General features: G+C 49.5%; 1 protein-coding gene across 6 annotated transcripts in view; it reads left to right on the top strand.

Annotated features, from left to right (window-relative positions):
* The window catches only part of ACTR3B (actin related protein 3B), a 169,984-nt gene that overhangs the window by 92,366 nt on the left and 57,985 nt on the right, over positions 1–19,633 (top strand). For 5 of the 6 annotated variants that reach the window (XR_012507984.1, XR_012507985.1, XR_012507983.1 and 2 more), the window contains exon 11: positions 190–19,378. The exons of the other annotated variant lie outside the window; for it this stretch is intronic. The gene's annotated coding sequence lies outside the window, so the exon portion shown is untranslated. The remainder of the gene's footprint in view (positions 1–189; positions 19,379–19,633) is intronic. 6 annotated transcript variants of the gene reach the window in all.

Genomic DNA, 19,633 nt, shown 5'->3' with positions numbered 1-19,633 from the left:
TCCTTTTTCTGGTCAAGAGATCTTTGGCAAGTTTTTTCATCTCCTCTGTGCCTCCCTTTCTCACCCATCAAGAGGAGGTAATAATAGTCGCCAATTTGTAAGGTTGTTTGAGAATTAAACGAGTGGACATGTTGAATAGTTGTAAATACCTGGTCTCTTAGTTACAGATATTTTCCCCACAAAATAAAGGTGATCAAGGAATCTGCTGTCCTGCGGGCCAGTCCACACGCACGGACTCCAGAGGATCCCAAAGCTGAAATGAGAACTGCCCAGTGAGTGTAGGACTGTGTTACCCTCCGATCAAGACACCGCTCCCAGGGGCTTGTTTGCAAGGTGCACTCTGTGAAGGGTGAGATTCCCTCTTGCTTCCCAAAATGAACGCTCCGACTTCCATCTGAACTTCCCTTGTGTTGCTGACAAGAAGGAAGACCCAGACCCGAAGCTGAGATGTTTTGTAAGTTAGCAAGAGAATTTATTCAGTTTCCAAAGAGGCAGTTTTACTCGTAAGAGATCAGTTAGGTCAAAGTTACCGGGTTAATTATAGCAAGTTGGTAAGTGACTTGGATTTTCTGTGGCAAACGTTGTTGATAACTCTAAGAGGACAGGCCTGGTTTTCTGTAAAATCATATTCTAATGAAGAGCGAGGCTGGATGTCACTGAGAATGCAGTGATACTGATCAGACATAGAGCCTGTTAAATTTGACCTTAAAGGAAACGTTGTCCCCTTGGCAGGGAGTGCATTTCATTCTGCTGCAATGCACGTTGCTGTAACAGGAGTGAGCCACGTGTAAGCGGCACTCGGGAGAGTGTTTTCCGTGTAATGAAGGCAGAAATCACGTTTTTATCAGTGATTTTTCTTAGCATGGAAAAGAAGAGCAAAGGAAACTCAAATTAAGCAGAAGAAAGAGAACAATAAAGATAAGAACGCAATCAATGAACCAAACAGCAGATAAACAATAGAGAAAATCAGCGACACCAAATTGGTTCTTGCAGATCAACCAAACTGATAAATGTCTAGCAAGACTGATTGGGAAATAAAGAGATATGGCCCAGATTACCAGGGTCGGGAATGAGAGAGAAATACCCCACACAATAGGGTAAGAGGATATTGTGAACAATTTATGCCCAAAGTTACACAACTTAGATAAAATGGGTACATTTCTTTTTTTGTGTGTGTTTGTTTTTTGGGGGTTTTTTAGGGAAGAGGAGGTAATTAGGTTTGTTTATTTATATACTTATGTATTTATTTATTTATTTTAGTAGAGGTACTGAGGATTGAACCCAGGACCTCGTGCATGCTAAGCACGTGCTTTACCACTGAGCTCTACCCTCCCCCATCCCAGGGTAAATTTTTTTTTTTCAATTTTATTTTATTGAGTTGTAGTCAGTTTACAATGTTGTGCCAATTTCCAGTGTAGAAAACACTTTTTCAGTTATACATGAACATGCATGTGTTCCTTGTTGCATACTTTTTCACTGTGAGCTGCAGAATGGGAGAAAATTTTTGCAAAAGATGAAACTGACAAAGGCTTGATCTCCAGAATATATAAGCAGCTCACATGGCTTAATAAGAAAAAAACAAACAACGCAATCCAAAAATGGACAGAAGATCTAAACAAGCAATTCTCCAATGAAGACACACAGATGGCCAATAGGCACGTGAAAAAATGCTCAGTATCACTAATTATCAGAGAAATGCAAATCAAAACTACAGTGAGGTATCACCTCACACCAGTCAGAATGGCCATCATTCAAAAGTCCACAAATGACAAATGCTGGAGACGCTGTGGAGAAAAGGGAACCCTCCTTCGCTGCTGGTGGGAATGCAGTTTGGTGCAGCCACTGTAGAAAACAGTATGGAGATTCCTCAAAAAGACTACGAATAGACTTACTGTATGACTCAGGAATCCCACTCCTGGGCTTGTATCCAGAAGGAACCCCGGGGTAAATTTCTTGCAAGACAAACTATCAAAACTCACTCAGGAAGGAGTAGATATACTGAATAGCCCAGCATCTATTTAAAAAAATTAAATTTCTAGGTAAAAACCTTCACATAAAGAAAACTATAGCCTTACTGGTGAATTCTGTCAAAATTTAAGGAAGACATAATACCAATGCTACAGAAAGTCTCAGAAAACTGAAGAGGAGAGAATACTTTCCAATTCATTCTCTAAGGCCAGTATTATATTGATACCCAAACCAGAAAAAGACAACATAAGAAAATAAAATCACAGACCAATATCCGTAATGAACTCAGAGGCACATATTCTTAATGAAGTTTTAGCAGTTTGAATCTAAAAATATGTAAATACATAATACATCATGGCCAACAGGGATTTATCCCAGGAATGTGAGACTGACATTTACAAATCAGTGCAATTCACTGTATTTACAAATATAAAAAGAAAAACCATACGATCATCTTAGTAGATGCAGAAAGAGCATTAGATACAAATCCAGAATCTGTTTCTGACAAAAACATTCAGTGACTATTAAGGAAGGAAGGCACTTCCTCAGTCCGATGAAGAGACTCTCCCAAATGCCTACAGCTGGTGCTTTACTTGCTGGCAGAAGAGACCTGATACCAGTACCCTTGAATGCGTGTGTGAAGCACTGGAGTTCCTAGAAAAAAAACTGACAAAATAATGAAAAGAAAACAATAAATCACTACTGTTGAAGAAGTGAAAGTTAAAATGAAAACCTTTCTTACAAAAACAGCCCCAGCCCCGGATGGCTCCACCATAGAATTCCACCAAATGTGTATGGAAGAAATAACTCCAATAAGAACTCTTCTGGAGGATGGAAAGAGAGGAAACCCTTTTCAACTCAAGGTCACAATAACCTTCATGCCAACACCCGGAGAGAGAAGACGTGAGAAGGCAGATGTACAGACCACTGTCCCTCAAACATAGAGGTGATTATTCTAAGCACAGATTCAGCAAACTGACTCTAGCAGTATGTTATACACCACACATCAGCTGGGTTATTCCAGGAAGGCAAGGCGGGCTGAATATTAAAGAAAAATAAAATAATCTAATTCATAACATTAACAGAATAAAAAAATCAAAATCATAGGATCATCTCAATAGAGTCAGAAGAAAGGTGTGTGATAATTTTTTAAATTTAATTAATTAATTGAACAAGAATGAATAAATAATATGAATCAATTTGTTGATTTACAATATTAGATTCAGATGTTCAATATAGTGATTTAGTATTTTTATAGCATATATGCCACTAAAATTTATTACAAATTAATAGCTATATTTTCCTGTGCAATATATTCAATATATTCTTGTTGATTATTTACTTAATTTATTTAAAATATTTTTATTTATTTTATACATAATAGTTTGTATCTCTTAAGGCCATTCCCTATCTTGCCCCTCCCTCTCCCCACAGGTAACCACTAGTTTGTTTTCTGTATCTGCAGTCTGTTTCTGTTTTGCTATATACATTCATTTGTTTTATTTTTTAGATTCCACCTATAAGTGATATCATACAGTATTTGTCTTTCCCTGCCTGACTTATTTCACTAAGCATAATCTCTAGGTCTACCCATGTTGCTGCAAATGGAAGAATTTCATTCTTTTTTATGGCTGAGTAATATTCCATTCTCTCACTATATACATATATACCACATCTTCTTTATCCATTCATCTGTTGATGGACACTTGCATTGCTTTCATATCTTGGCTATTGTAAGTAATGCTGCTATGAACACTGGGTGCATGTAATTTTTTCAAATTAGTATTTCTTTTTCCAGATGTATACCAGGAGTGGAACTGCTGGATCATACGGTAGTTCTATTTTCAATTTTTTGAGGAACCTCCATTACTGCTTTCCAATTGATGCTGCTGCATCAATTTACATTCCCAAGTGTACAAGGGTTCCCTTTTCTTCACATGCCTGCCAACATTTGTTATTTGTAAACTTTCTGATGCTAGCCATTCTGACAGGTGTGAGGTGATATCTCATTGTAGCTTTAATTTTCATTTCTCTGATGATTAGCGATGTCAAGCATCGTTTCATGTGTCTGTTATTCCATCTCTATGACTTTTTTTGAAAAATGTCTATTTAGATCCTCTGCCCATTTTTTTGATTGAGTATTTTTTTGATATTGAATTGTATGAGTTGTTTGATATTGAATTGCATGAGTTGTATGAGTTTGGATATTAACCCATCGTCAGTCACATCATTTGCAAATATTTTCTTCCATTTAGTAGGCTGTCTTTTAGTTTTGCCAATGGTTTCCTTTGCTGTGCAGAAGCTTTTATGTTTAATTAGGTTCCATTTGTTTAGTTTTGCTTTTGTTTCTTCTGCCTTAGGAGACAGATACCAAAAAGTGTTGCTATGATTTATGTCAAAGAGTGTTCTGCCTGTGTTGTCTCCTAGGAATTTTATGGTTTTAGGTGTTACATTTAGGTCTTTAACCCATAGCAAAACCTCACTGCAAACTCAGGAGAGTGTGGAAGGCTGAATAATGGCCCCTAAAGATAACCCAGACCCTAATCCTGCATTTGGAGGGGACCAACAGATCCATAGAGGGTTTGGTTCCTTCCCCCACTTCAGGACTCTGAGGAAGGGCCGTGCTGCATGTGAGACACCGCGCCTTCCCTGCTGGCTGCCAGAGGTGGGAGGAGTAAATGCCCCGTGGGAGAAAGCTGATCAGCAGGGGCAGGTGAGTGGTGAGGAGCCCCGCCCTTTCACTTCATTCCCAGGTAAATGGGTCCAAGATGCAGAGGTTCCCTGCATTCGTTCCCATGACATCTCTCAGGACTAAGCAGCTAGGTGTGTTTTTTTTTTGTGAAGATGTGGCCAGCTCTGAAAAGCACAACCTTTTATCCGTTTTTCCCCTTCCCTGCCTTAGTCCCCCTTTCCCTTCACTCCTGCTTCCTCAAGACTGCACCTGGGATCAAACATGAACACATCCTCCTTGCTCTGTGGCAGGGAATCTTGGCCACAGCAGCGTGCTGTGACAGCGGGTGGGTCAGAGGAAGCAGTGATGAGTGGAATTCCGCAAAACAACGTGCCTTCCTTGAGGGAGATGGCCCCGCCGAGTCACCATGCAGCGCTCCGGGGCTGACCTGGGTTTGGCAGGTGGCTCAGTGTTTCCCAACTCTTTAGGGCATGAGGACACTTTTTAACATAAACAAGTGTGTAGGTGCTAATACAACAGCTGTATTGTTTAGTGCCGGTGCTGGAGGTCTCTGTTTGCCTCTCCAGATGGCTCTCCACCCTCTCCATCTGCTTGGAGCCCTGACTCCCCAGGTCCCGGGCCCTGCGGCATCTGTTGGGAGAAGTGGGGAAGCCTGGGGGAGGACAAGGTCGCGGTGCCGATGTCTCCAACTTCTGCTGCCACGGGGCTGCCGGCTGGCTGCAGCCCTGCTGTCTTCTGCAGCTGTGTTTCTGCCTTGGGTTCTGGTGACTGCCCCTCCCTGCCCCTTCTCCTGTAGAGGTGGAAGGCCCTCCACTGACCCCAGCTCTGCAGAGCAGCACTGTGGTTCCTGATTTCTGTGGGTTAAGAGTCCTTGTGTTAAGCTCTTCAGTCACCTGCTTTGAGTGTCCATTTATTTCCTTCTGGGGCCTTGACTGATACAGTCTATCTCGAGCCAACTCATGGAGTCAGAAGTATGCTCTGTCTCTGGGAATGTGTTCAGTGCATCTGCATTTTATAAATCACAATCGTGTCACATGTCCCCCCCGGTTGTATGCCTCATCAATACTATGTATTTGCTGTTCAGCCAGGGCTTGGTTTGAGTACCGATTTGTAGACCCCCTTGTAATTACTTCCCAGGTTCCGGCAAGGACCCGGAGCGCTGAGCTTGGGGGCCCCTGACATCAACACTGGACATGAGGCCAGCAATCACCTTTGCCTGAAAAATTGCTTGTGACTTAAATGTTGTGGCCCCCACCCTGGCTGGAACAGTCACCCTAGTTCTTTAGAATGCCGACTCCTAGGCCCCACCCTGTACTTTCTGAGTTTCACGCCCGGGGCCGATGCTGATTGGCCAAGCTTGAGATCAGGGATTTAAGAAACCGGGAGTCCCCCAGAGGGACCTGTGGGTCTGAGCCATAAAGGGCCGGCTTGTGACAGGAAAGCCCAGCAGTGGGCGTGAAGGTTCACTCAGGGTCCCTCGCCCACCCTGTCAGGGTGCCCGGTGTTTCCGGGGCTCCCTCCCTTCCTGGACACAGAGGAGGTATTTCCCAGCTGCTCTGGCCACTGGGCTGGGAGCAGAAGTGGCATGTGTCACTCGGGGCGGGGGGCAGCAGGTAAAGCTGGCGGGGTCTCCATGGGCCCCCCCAGTGCAGTGTCCCTGATGTCATGCTCAGGGTGGGGGGCGCTGCAGAGTGCGTGCGTGAGCCATCCACGGGGACCGCTGCATGGACAGTCTCCAGCCCCACAGTGGACTTTGAGTGAGCCCAGAATAGACCACACTGGGATAGTTTGGAATGGATTCTAATCACAGCAAATCCGAGCTTAACCCAACTGACCTACCGCTGCTGAGACAGTGCTCGACTGTTGTGACTTACCCTAAAACGACAGGGCAGCATGAAAAGATGCTCATAGCACAAGGCTGCATAAAACAAGCAGGCTGTAAAATGGCCTGTACTTGATAGGTAATCATTGAAAACTACACCTGGGCATGGGCTCACACTGGGTGGGAATGCATAAAAGTTAAACTACTTTGTGATGGTGATGGGGAGCAGGAGCCACTCAGAGGAAAACAGCTTGTCTTTGAGATGTCCTTGAAGTCCTTGAGACGGTTCTAATAGTTTCCTCTCCCCTTTTCTCCTCCTCCTCTTCCTCCTCATTTTATTTTTGAAAGAACTGGGTGGTGGGCATTTCCCAATGGTGATGGTGAGTGGAAATTGCTGGTCCTGTGCGGGGAGATGGAGTGGGGAGGAGGGGTCCCGCGAGGCCACGCCGGCCGGAGCTGAACGGCAGCTGCCCCAGAACAGGGCTGCTTGGGGGCTGCACAGTTCTTGGAGGACTTGAATGAGGTTCTGAGAGTGTAAATCTCAACTTTTAGCTTGGTTATTTTCAGGTTCATATTTTATGTAAGTAATATTTTTAAAAAAATCAGTTTCTAGTTGTGTTCCATTTGCTAACAATTAGCCTAAAGCAGTGGTTCTCAACCAAGGACAGTTTTGCCTCCCTGGGACATCTGGCCACGTCTGGAGATGTTTTTGGTTGTCTCGACTGGGTGGGGGGTGCTATCTGGGGGTGTGGAGGCCAGGGAGGTGCCCACACCCCACCGCACACAGGCAACCCCACAACTGAGAGCTGTGGGGCTCAGGTGCTAACGGGGCTGCTGGAGGAGGCTGGCCTGAGGGCCTTTAAAGGAGGACGGGTTTCTGTCTCTTCCTGCTGCAAGATGCGAGAGCTCCAGGGAAGGATGAAGGTTCAGGCGACCCCACGTGCAAGGCCAGCTCCCCACCCCCCGGGGCCCCCCATCTCTGCAAAGGGGGCGCTTGCTTCCCCAGGAGCTCTTCCTTCATGCCTCCTGAGAGGCTGCGGATCTTTCTTTGCTGCCGGGCAGGCCCAGGGTGCCCGGGAGCGCTGAGTTCCTGGGGAGCAGGCGGGAGAGCTCAGCTTGGCCTTGGTCTGATCCCACCTGCTTGGAGGGAACTTGCAGTGTTCTGCTGGTAGATTCTAAGGTCAACCAGTGGGCACTGCTGGAGAACGTTCTAGAGGCAGGCTCATTAGGGGGAGTGGAGCTGGTATGTATTCTGTAGGGGGTGTGGAGGTGGCCGCTCTGTCCCTCTTCGGAGAGGGGCCTGCAGCCCCAGATGCTGGGAGGCCATCAGGACCTGTCTCAGGCACAGAGCTGCATCAGCTGTGAAGCCCTTCTGCCGTCCTGGGCGGCCGCCTCTGACGCCCAGTTGTGGACGGGGTACAGAGTCTGGCCCGGAGGCCCGGTGGGGCAACTCTGCAGCACCCCGCGTGCCCCGGGGCTCCTGTGGGGCTGGCCCAGGCTTTGTGGAGCCGGAAGCTCCTCCTGTGCCCAGTGCCACACCCGTCCCGGCCCAGGTGTTCACGCCTAACTGGTGGCCCTCACTGAGACGCCATCGCAGCCTCCTCCCAGGGAAGCCGGGAAGCTGTGATGGGGCACGGAGCATTCTGGAGGCCCCACAGCCCGTGTTCCAGGGCTTCCAGAAGGGACTGGAGTGCAGGAGGCTGCTCAGGAATGGAAACGTCAAGGCCTTTGACACAAAGTCACCGCCAGCTGCTGAGACGGCGCGTTCACTGGGCGAGGTTGTCCTCGGCAGTGATTCACGTCGGGCTGTGCGTTCTCTTGGCTGCACTACCCCCGACAAGACGAAGTGCTTTCCTGATGCACTGAATCCCCCAGGAAGGACTTCATTGTCTCGTTCCCCTGTGCGAAGTGACGAGTGAACTTGGTAGTTCTCTGTTCCACCTTCATCAATAAAAAATGTTTCTGGTTGGCTTATTCCTGTTGATTCTTAATGAAGTGGTGTTTTATGAGGTGCCATTCAGCTCTCAACTTCAGAAAGAGTCAGGGATCTGTGGCGTGGCAAAGTGGATACATTAAATGTCGGAATGTGTATTAATGGCTGTGTGCATACCTAACGCGGTGAGGTAAGTACATGGTTATCAGGGATTTAATGCACCTCATACAAAAAAGGATATATCACACATTAAAACATAATTATGGCTGGAAATAGAAATAGATCACATGCTAAACCAGATTCACCCCTGCCTCAAATGCATCACCTGCTGAGCCAGACAGAAGACACACTGTGTCTGACACCTCACCGCCTCGCCCAGGCCCGCGGCCCCTGACTTCACCTACAGCGCTAGTAAACTAAATGGGCGACTGCCCCTTGCCTGAAATACATTGTCACCTAGTGAAGAGTATCTTTGTGATGGAGAGCATGGACCGAAAATTAAATCCATCCTATGGTCTGGGAAGTGCAGTTAGAACAGGCGGGCTGCGGTGGGCGGGCCTGGCTCTCCGGGACCTCATGGGAGGCTGGTCGTGGGAGGAGGAGGCAGCTCCCATCTGTAAGTCACTCAACAACCTGCGAGCACAAGCCAGGGCAGCTCTCCTCCAGAGAAACGGAAGAGGCAGCCCCAGAGCCAGCCTCCCACCCTGTGGTTATGGGGGCTGCTGTGGGGCTGGCCCAGGCTTTGTGGAGTGGTCGTAGGGGTGACGGGGGTCTGCCACAGAGGCAGGCTGGCGATGCCTTTGGCTTGTTCTGGGCTTCGCCTGTCTGAACCATGCTTGCTGTTCAATTTCTTCCCCTCCACCTCCTCTGAAACTACAGGGTCTCTAAAAGCTCCCTCTGACTTAAAAAAATTTTTTTCCTAAATGGAGGTACTGAGGATTGAACCTAGGACCTTGTGCATGCTAAGCACACACTCTACCACTGAGCTATACACCCCGTCACTTTCCCTCTGACTTTTATTCCCAAAACCCTCAGAGGCTACCCTGGTAGCCACGTCAGGAGGCTCATCTGCGGTTGGAAGTGGGGGCAGAACTCTTGAAGCCACTCACGTATGGACTGCTGGCAAATCGGGGCTGACAGGGGACCCTTTGGTAATTCAGTCCCTCTTTGAAAGAGCTCCACTGCTCTGTGAGCAAGTGACAGAGTGGCCCCAGCCTGCCCGTGACGTACCTGGCAGTTCTCAAAATCAAACTGCGCAGGGTTGCCACCTGGCATGGGGAAGAGAGACTTGCCAGATGTGCAGCGTGCTGGGTCCCACCCCAAAGCCTCTGATTCTGTAGACCTGGATGGGGCCCAGGGATCTGTATTTTCTATTAAGTACTTGCTATGGATTGGATTGTGTTTCCCCTGAATCCATACATTGAAGCCTCACCACCTGCTGTTTTTAGAGATACAGCCTTTGCAGAATTAAGAATAAATGAGTCAAAAGGGTGGGGACCCTGCCCTGACAGGAGTAGTGGCCTTGTAAGAACAGACGGGAGCAGGCTGGCTCTCTGTCTACCACGTGAGGACACAGTGAGAAGGCTGCCATGTGCAAGCCACGAGGAGAGCCTCACCAGCACCCAGGCTGGCCAGCTCCTTGTCTCGGACGTGAGTTTCCAGCGCTGTGGGAAGGTATATTTCTGTGTCTAAGCCACCTGGTTCGTGATGCTCTTTTACGGCAGCTGGCGCTGGCTGGCACAGCACTGCGAGTGCTCCTGGCGCAGGGTCACGTTATAGACAGGAAATCAAGGACGTCACAGCTTGTTGCGTTGTTAGAATCCACAGGTGAGCCTGGGTCTGCAGCCTGGGTTCTTCCGCTGCGTCCGTCTGCCTTTGTGTGGGGCCAGCACTGGTTCGCCCTATGGCTGGCGGTGGACGGAGGTAAGGCGCCTGCGTTGTGCCCACAGGTGCGCAGGGCGGTGAGGCTGCCTTCATGTCCTGTTCGTGTCAGCCTCGTGCCAACTTCTGCGTCATCTGGTGTGGCAGGTCCTACGGCCCCTGTTTACAGACAAGCACTTTGACGGTCAGGGAAGGGAGGTTACAGGCTTAAGCTCCCCCAGGCAGAGAACGGCCGAGTCAGGATGGTTTGGACCCAAGGCCATCCCCCTCTTTTTATCATGTCAGGTCACCATGACCCCCGACGTGGCCGCCTCCCCAGTGGCTCCTCTCCTGTGACCGTCTTGGCTTTGCCATTGTCTGCGCGTGTTTGTGGCCAGAGCCTGGGGGCGTCTGGGCACACAATTCATCTTTTCTGAAGCCCTGCGGGTGGCCTGGTGGCGACACCCCTGAATTGACTCGGCCTGTTCCACCTGCCTCCTTCTTCACTTCCTTCTGGGTCTGGAGGTCAGAGAGGAGCCTCTTCCCAGGGCCACGGGCCTGGCGATGTTTTACCAAGACTGCTTCCTGGATCTGCCTCCATGGTTGTGAGACTGTTCTTTTACCTTCAGGTGGGAAGCCCATTCCAGGAAGGTACATTTATTTTTTTCCTATTGATTTCTTGTCAGGTCTAACAAGATCAATCAAATCATATGGCCAATAAAACTGATTTAGCACTCATACGCTCCCATGACATCTCATCTGCGCCGAGGATGAATGACAGAGAGGCGAGGCGGCGCTCCATCTCGTCACCCTTCTGGTCACGGGAGGATACCCTCTTCGTGGGCTCACCTCCTAAAGCTCCCTTTCCACCCAGCAGACAAGCGCCAAGGAGACCCAGGGCAGGCAGGGCCCTCGCTGGGGGCAAAGCCACAGAGAGGGCAGCAGGGCAGATTTTATCCACGAACCAGCAGAAGGAAGAAAGCAGGAACTGGCCTGATGGTGCCATTGAAGAGGAAATATCTGATCTGTTCAGGAGAAGACATCGTTGGGAACATTAATACTTTCCATTCTGACCTCGAGCTTCTGTTTTGAATGCCCACCTCCCATCTAATGAAGTGTGCCTCTCCCGCTGGGACTGGACCGTGTGGCCTGGCCCTGCCAGGCTTGGTCAAAGATGTGCCCTGGGTCCAAGACATACTCAAAGAGCCCTTCCTCTGGAATTTGCAGGTGGGCTCACACATACAGATATGCCATGTGGAACTCAAATGCTGAGGGCGCTTTTCGGATGACAGACATGCCGACCAAATGTTCAGGTTTAATCCCCCAGATGGTTAAAGGTGACATTGAATTCCAGGGGGGCGTCTTCCAGTGTCCGAGGCTGGGATTCCCACTCTGAGACGAAGAGTTCTGAGCGTGAGTGAGGCAGGGAGAGCCGTCAGCCCTCCCACACCCGCAGGGCCTCTAGCCGGCAGGGGCCGTGCGGGTTCGGGGGCAACTCAGCTGTGGCGCGATTCCCCCTCAACGCATGTGTGCCTGGAGGTGGCCTGGGTGTGGCCGGTGCAACTGCGGGGCCCAGATGCCTAACTCCCGTCCACCTGCTATGATGTGAGACCCCCAGGGAGTGGGATTCTCCAGCCCCCAGACACACTGGCGTGGCTGTGACAGCAGCCACCACTTCCCCTGGTTCTCAGGGAAGACGTGGGGGCAGGACTGTGTTGCATTTTGTGGGAGAGGATACACCGATGTTGAATATGGTGCTGCTTTAACGAGTTTTAGAGGGTCATTTGGCGGTTGGTGATTTTTACATTCTGTGCTCATTTTGGAAGCTGACTGTGCTGTCTCTTCTGTTATTCAAGCCCTGATCCCCTCCCTCTTGAGTCTAGCAGACACACACTTTTGGCTAAAGATGTCTCATCTCTCCACTGTCCACGTTTCTGTGCAGGCAGACTCGAGGTTCTGCAGGGCTGGGTCTAGGGGCAGGGTAGCCAGGCGGGGCGAGGAGGCCACGTGAAAGGCTGGACCAGCTCTCTCCAGTCTGTCTAGATGCCTAGGTCCACACATTGGGAGGGCAGGAGCCACCATGCACCCCCAGGGAAAGGAGAAAAGGGTGGAATTGAGTGTTTTCCTGAGAGCAGATTCTGCTAGAAGAAGGTGGGCAGGGAGACCACGAGGGCACTGAACATCTGTGGAGAAGCAAGGTGGGTGCTAGGGCTGGAATGTTTGTGTCCCCCCAAATTCGTATGTTGCTTTGTTTTGTTTTGTGGGGGGTGGTAATTAGGTTTATTTATTTATTTTTTAATGGTGGGACTGAGGACTGAACCGGGACCTCATGCATGCTAAGCACATGCTTTACCACTGAGCTCTGCTACCCTCTCCAAATTCGTGTGTTGAAACCTAACCCCCAAAGTGATGGTATTTGGAGATGGAGCCCTTGGGAGGTGATTAGGTCATGAGGGTGGGGCCCCCACGAATGGGATTAGTGCCCCAATAGAAGAGACCCAGCTGAGCAACCTTCCACCACGCAAGGACAATGCGAGACGTCTGCCTGTGAACCAAGAGCCAGGTTCTCGCCAGATGCCAAAGCTGCTGTTGCCTTGATCCTGGACTTCCAGCCCCCAGACGGTGAGGCGTCCTTTCCTGTTATTTCTAGCCCCCCGGGCTGGAATTCTGTCATCGCAGCCCGAGAGGACTCCGACAGAGGGTGTGGGGAGGGGCGGGACCAGGCAGAGGAAGGGACACCAAAACGGGGGGCTGGAGACACGGGAGGCAGGTGGTCCTGGCACCGGCGCAGATCCGCTGTAGCTCTGTGTGCACAGGGCAGATGCCTCATAACCGTTGCCCGAGTGCCTGAATAATTTCACTGCTTTCAAGCCCTCCTGGGAAAAGGCCTGGGAAGTGTTAGGAAATGGGCCGAGGAGGGGAGAAGTTGGAGCCTCCAATGGTAAATGCGCCGGGGAGATGAACTGGGAAAGCGGCCGCTCTCAGGGTGCAGAGTGCTGGAGGAGCACGTTGGAAGATGAGGCATAAACGTGAAATACAGGAGTGGATGTAATTTCAGCCGAACAGGGAGCTTTATGAGGAGTTATCACGTGGAGCCGAAGATCCAGAGACTGGCCGGGGGAAACCACCCCAGGAAACCTGCAAGAGAGCAGTTTATGCTTTCGAGAGGGTCCAGGGGAACGGTGGCCTCTCGCCGTCAGGAGGGGGAGTTGGGTGGGCTGAGGCTCCCCAGCCAGACCTCAGGCAGTTCCATGTCGGGGTGGCACCTCTTGAACGTTTCTTGTGTTGCCTCTTGTCAGTATCATTCTCCCTCGCCATCCTCGTAATCGATGGGTTTCACACGATCATCATAAATCTGGAATACCGAGGACCAGTGGACTGGGGTCTCTCTCTTCAGCTGCAAGACTTGCTCCCTGCTTCCTCCTGGGGCTGTGATTCTGAGCAGATGTCTCCGGCCTGTATCATCTACTTGCTGGTCTGAGCAACCAGCCAACTGCCCGGTGCTGAGAACCAAGGGCCGGCAGTCGGAGGAGCCCGGGGACCAAATCACAGCCAGGACCCCGGCCGGGACGCCTCAGACGTGGGGAAGGGCGGATGGGGCGTGGATGCCGGGGACCAGCTGGTCCTCGTGATGACTGTCACTGGGCTGGGGAGGAAGTGCCAGAGCAGCTCATTCTCAGTGTGGCTTCAGTCCACCCACCGGCCTGATTTCTTTGTATTTAATGGAGGTAGAATATGTCAGCTGACTCAGAGCCAACGTCTGCATTTAATTTTAATAGATTTCCTAGGCCTGGGTTTTCTGGTAAAGTTATCTTACTCTTTCATCTTCATTGGGTAGATTTTGTCCTTTCCCCTATTTTAATGATTCCCTTGTGTTTACGTCTTTTGTCAAAAGGCACCTGCAGCGTCGTTCTGGGTGTGAGGACGGCTCAGGAACACTCTGAGCATTCACTCCATCGTTGCCCCAACGGTGCCTGATTCCCTTTGCTGCCGTCTGAGTGTGAAGGAAAAGCCCAGCTGGGCTAACGAGCTAAGTCACAAATCTAAGTGTGATAAGTGTCGGTTTACTGATCTAAGTTCTGCCGGGCTAACTCGTAAATCTGAAGTTCAGTGTCAGTTTACTGGGCTAACAAGCTAACTCGTAAATCCAAGCTCAACAAGTGTCAGTAACGTGATCTGTTCCAAGTTGACAAGCTCCAGTGTACTGATTCCTTGCTTTTTGTTGTTTGAGCCTTATTGGCTAATAGCCCCAAACTTGTAATTAACCCTATAAAACCTCATGTGCACGTCTTGAAGGTGCTCAGAGCTTCGGAGCAGAAGCCCCTCTGAGCCCGCCGGCGTAAGACATCTGAGTACTCCAACCCTCCGAGTGGTGCTTGTTTCTTGGCTGGCCTGTCATTTCCGTAACATGAGGACCCCTCATCCTTCCCTTGTATCGAAGTCCTCCCACTGTCCGCAAATCCTTCATCCTGTGTGAAAGTTTCTCCTGGCAAGGTGGACCCAGGGGACCGGCCCCACTCCTGAGAACCACTGCTCTCCCCCTCCCCCCGAGCTGCTCCTTGATCCCCAGGCACAGGTGGTTCGGTGGAGAACTGGGGAGAATCTCTGCCACTGTTTCTGCCCTCCCTGCACGCGTGCGTGTCTGACTGCCTGATAGGTTCCCGGAGGAACATCACCCTCTAGACAGATGTAGACGTGAACGTCGTTGAGATGCATTTTTGAGACCAACTGGGGTGCAGCCAGAAGGAATCCCCGCAGTCTGAGTAACAGTGTCCACTTTTAAATTGAGGTGTAGTTGATTTACAGTATTAGTTTTAGGTGCACAGCACTGTGATTCAGAATTTGTAGAGATTATACTCCATGTATAGTTGTTAAAAAACACTGGCCCCACCCGCTGCACTGAGCTCAGGGGGTGCTGTGCCTGAGGCTGATTCATTTTGCACAGAGTGGTTTCTCTTAGCCCCTCCCCCTATCCTGCCCCTCCCCCACCCTTCTCCCCGCTGGTAACCATTAGTTTGTTCTCTATATCTGTGAGTCTTTTTTTTTTTTTTAACATTTTTTTTATTGAGTTATAGTCATTTTACAATGTTGTGTCAATTTCCAGTGCAGAGCACAGCTTTTCAGTTATACACGAACATACATACATTCATTGTCGTATTTTTTTCGCTGTGAGCTACTGCAAGATCTTATATACATTTCCCTGTGCTGTACAGTATAATTTTGTTTATCTATTTTGCATATGCCTGTCAGTATCTACAAATTTTGAACTCCCAGTCTGTTCCTTCCCACCCCTCCCCCTTGGCAACCACAAGTTTGTATTCTATGTCTATGAGTCTGTTTCTGTTTTGTATTTATGTTCTTTTTTTTTTTTTTTTTTGGTTCCACATATGAGTGATCTCATATGGTATTTTTCTTCCTTTTTGTTATAGTCATTAGTTTGTGTTATTGTTTAGATTCCACCCATAAGTGATAATAGACAGTGTTTGTCTTTCTCTGCCCGACCTAACTTCACTTAGCATGATACACTCCAGGTCCATCCATGTTGTTGCAAACGGCAACATTTCATTCTTTTTTAATAGCTGAGTAGTATTCCATTCCAGTTTTCATTTAAACCATCGTATCACCTTTGGTTTACACAAAACACTAGTGAGATTAGCAAAATATCATGTATTGTCAGCAGACTCCAAGGCTCTGTTTTAATGAATGAATGAGTCATTAACAATGATTTGTATTTGATTTTGGCTTATTGCGGATTAACTGCTCCTTCTAATATTCAGAAATAGTCTGTTTGATTAAATTAGATAAACATGTTAATTATTATATATTTATTGTAATGTAAGTCATATATTAACATAATAAAAGTTAATTATTATAATTAAAACATTCACTAAATATACATCCTGCAATTTTGCTCTATTTGTTAGGAAATTTCTTTCTTTATTATATTATACTTGTAACTTTCAGAAAACTCAAAGCCAAGTTTTGTATTTAACTTTGAAATTAATGTTAGGATTTTTACAGCCCCAATTAAAGGCCGCAGTCATGAATCCCAGTGAGTCGGGTCTGAGAAATGAGAGCTTATTTTTCTAGCTCTGGCCCTGGACAAGGAGCCCACGGTGGGAAGCTGGGACATTTGACTCCTGGTTCTGTCCTGCCATCACTGCGCAGGGCAGAGTCTCCTTTCCGCGCCGAGCAGGCCTGCTGCCCGCTAAGCTGGGTCTGTAAGGACAAGTGGAAATGGGACCTTCCAGGAGGCAGAGCCCAAACCCATGGCGCCCCCCAAGGTGGGTCTGGAGGCTTGCTCTGCCCGAGCGCCTCTCCTCATTTTGGGTGTCGTAACTGTGGCCCACCAAAGGAAACAACACTGGTCGTCTTAATGAAACCCTTATCGCGTCCTCCCTGGTCTGGTCCGGTGAGCGTGCTGGACAGGAAACAGAAGTTGCTGAAGCGGTGTGTGGCTGGAGGCAGAGCCGAGTGCCCGCTGGGTACACACGCAGCCCAAGCGCTCCCACCGGAGCCGCCCGGGGGCCTTTATTTGACAAAGCAGCACACCCACCGCTGCATTCCAAACTGCCTTCTGACGCACAAGAGCCGGGCTGCCTTCCCTCCTCTGAAAGGCTCTTCTGTGGCTGAAATGAAATAGAAGCAATTAAACAATAAATATAAATCATTGGCTCTCTGGGAGCTGCTGGGGGTATGGATTCAAGCCCTGGAAGAGAAATCGTCATCCTCTTTGACTTACCTGGGGATTACACTTCGCCACTAATGAAAGTTCACCTGGGGAGCGCTCCCTCGGATATAGAGGGCTCCTGGACCCTGGCAGGTTCCAGAAACTGTCACTTTGCCGAAGAATAGTGAGGACCTCTTGCAGCTGAAGCTCTCTGGTGCTGCCAGACCTCACTCGGTTGGTGCTGGAAGCACTTGGGTGTCGTAAGCAAGGCTGTAGAAACTGCACGCTGCCATTTTCTCTAGAATTTCAGGAAGGCATGCAATCTAAGGAAACGGACACCGCGGCCATAAAGCACAGGGAGCTTTTCCTGGCCCACTGTTGCCTGAGGTTGTCCTCAGTGTTGATAGAAAGCCCTCCTGCTGGGAGTTTTCCCTTTAACGGTGTTGCAATCATACGTAAATGGCAGATGCGATGAAGTCAGCTATCATTTGTGCTGACCGCAGGCTGCCTCCTTATTTGCAGGATAGATTGCTTCAAAGAGCCGGGCTGGGGTAGCGTCGCCCTCAGTTTTGTAATATCAGTGATCGCGCCTTGATGAATTTTAATACCATCTGATTTCAATGCAAATGTTAAAATAAATAATTGCTTTGCTGCTGGCCGAAGTTGAGCAGGCTGAGAATATTTTCCCATTAAGCACATGGATGAGATGGATGTTTGAAGGGAAAAGCTGGACGTGTTGTCAATGATTTCATGTAGAAGAATTCACTGAGAAAATGCTTCTTGTAGCAATTTCCTCTTCTCCAGTCGCGCACGAAGAGGCCATTGTTCACTTGACTTGCAGAGCGCCGTGACCTCTCGTTGGCCGGTGTTAACAGTGTTTTTGCATTTAATACAGATTCTTAAGCAAAACAGTACTCCTGGGTGTGTTAGCTAATGAGCAAAGACCTTGCTTTTTGTGAGGGATGCTTTATGTGTGTGTGTGTGTGTGTGTGTGTATGTTTCTTCCCCGTACAAGGCCATCTTCTAGGCAAATTTAATTTTTGTTTTCCAAATGTGTCTTTAACTTGCAGGCTTCCCATCTGCACAGATGTGGGGTGAGGCCCTTGGAGCCCGCTCGGTCGGGGTCCTCCCTCTGGATGGTGGGGTCACGCCAAACCTCTCCTGAAGGAGGCTGTGGCAGAATCGTGCCCTGGCAAGACTCAGGACGGAGATGTGCAGCCATGTTGACCAACCTGCCTTTGACAAACTGCTTTCAGACAATTGGTTTCTGGGCAGATATTTCCCTCTTCTTCTCTCCTGGTCGCTCACACTCATGTGCAAGCAGACACCCATGACCACACATGCACATATGCACACACACACACACGTACACACATACACACATACGTACACACACACGCACACACCCCTAAGCCTACCTGCATATGTGCATATAATCCCATGTGCACCCACATCCAAGCCCACATGCAGCGCGTGTGCAAACGGACACACTCTGGCCTGCTGGCTCCTGACTCACTCCCCTCCCAGCCCTGCTGTGCCCATGCCGTTCCTGAGCACCTCCGTCCCTCTGACTCGGTCTTAGGACTCTTTTGAACTGCCCCCGGGGAGCTTGCGGGAGGTGTCCTGGCTCTCTGAAGACCCACCCCGTCCCTGCCCCCGGGAGCAAAGCATGGATTTCTGACGGTAAAACAGGAATTCCAAATCTGGGCTGGATGAGCCCTGGAGAGCGTGGCACCGGGGAGGGGCCTGAGATTGGCAGGTGCATCAGAGGATAGAGGTGACTCGGGCGTGTGCGGGTGTGTGCGCGCGGTGTGTGCACGCTGACATGTGGCTTCCACGCCAGCTTTGACTACAGACATCACCTCTGCTTTCTGCCTTTCATGATCTTGCTTCCTTCCTTTCAGTTGCAGATCACCCTTCCAAGGGGTGGAGAAGTGCGGGGTGAGTCGGTCCTGGAAGAGAGACTGGAACTGGCCACGAGCAGACGGGGTACTGGGAGGCTCCTGAGTCCTCTGGAACTTGAGGCGGGTCTTGGAAGATCAGGCAAACAGGGGCAGAACGTGGAGGGCAGGGGGTGGGGTGCACAATAAACGAAAGTACAGAGAAACATTCATGGGAAAGTGATGAGAAGAGGGGAAAAACCAGTTGTTTAAATTCAGAGCAGAATAAAAAATATCGGTAGAAATTGCAGTTGGAGTCTGCCTGGAAGGAAGGGCTCGTATCTTCTTGGCATTTGCCTGAAGCACTAACAAACCTAGTGCGTAATAGTCTCTCCCTGCTGCTCAGCCCACCATCAGAAGGAAAAAGGCGATACGGAAGGAGGCCCGGGAAGGAAAATCATTGACTCCCGAACCCTTTCTCGTTAGGCGGCTCTGCGGGCAGCAGGAGCTCAGCGGTCAAGGCCAGTGGGCCGTGCGCAGCGGGATAGCAGAGGTGGGCACGGCGCCGGGCGACACCGCGCACCCCCCCCCCCCCCCCCCCGCCTGGCTGCCTGACGCCTGCCGGCCTGGAGAGGCAGGGGGTGCAGAGGCGGCCCAGACGGCTGCACTCTGGGCACTTTCTTCCCGATCCTCAGCCCCTGACCTCCCTTTCATAGAGCATTTGCCTGGGGACTTGTATTTGTCAGTTCTTTTGTAATTGTAAATTCTCTCTTCCTGTCTGAGATACAAGTCTTTCCAAAGCCTCTTG

This window comes from Camelus bactrianus, chromosome 7 (genome assembly GCF_048773025.1).
Source record: "Camelus bactrianus isolate YW-2024 breed Bactrian camel chromosome 7, ASM4877302v1, whole genome shotgun sequence".
Taxonomy (NCBI): domain Eukaryota; kingdom Metazoa; phylum Chordata; class Mammalia; order Artiodactyla; family Camelidae; genus Camelus; species Camelus bactrianus.
The sequence above is the reverse complement of the archived record's forward strand: the minus strand, read 5'-3'. Positions and strand labels throughout refer to the sequence as shown.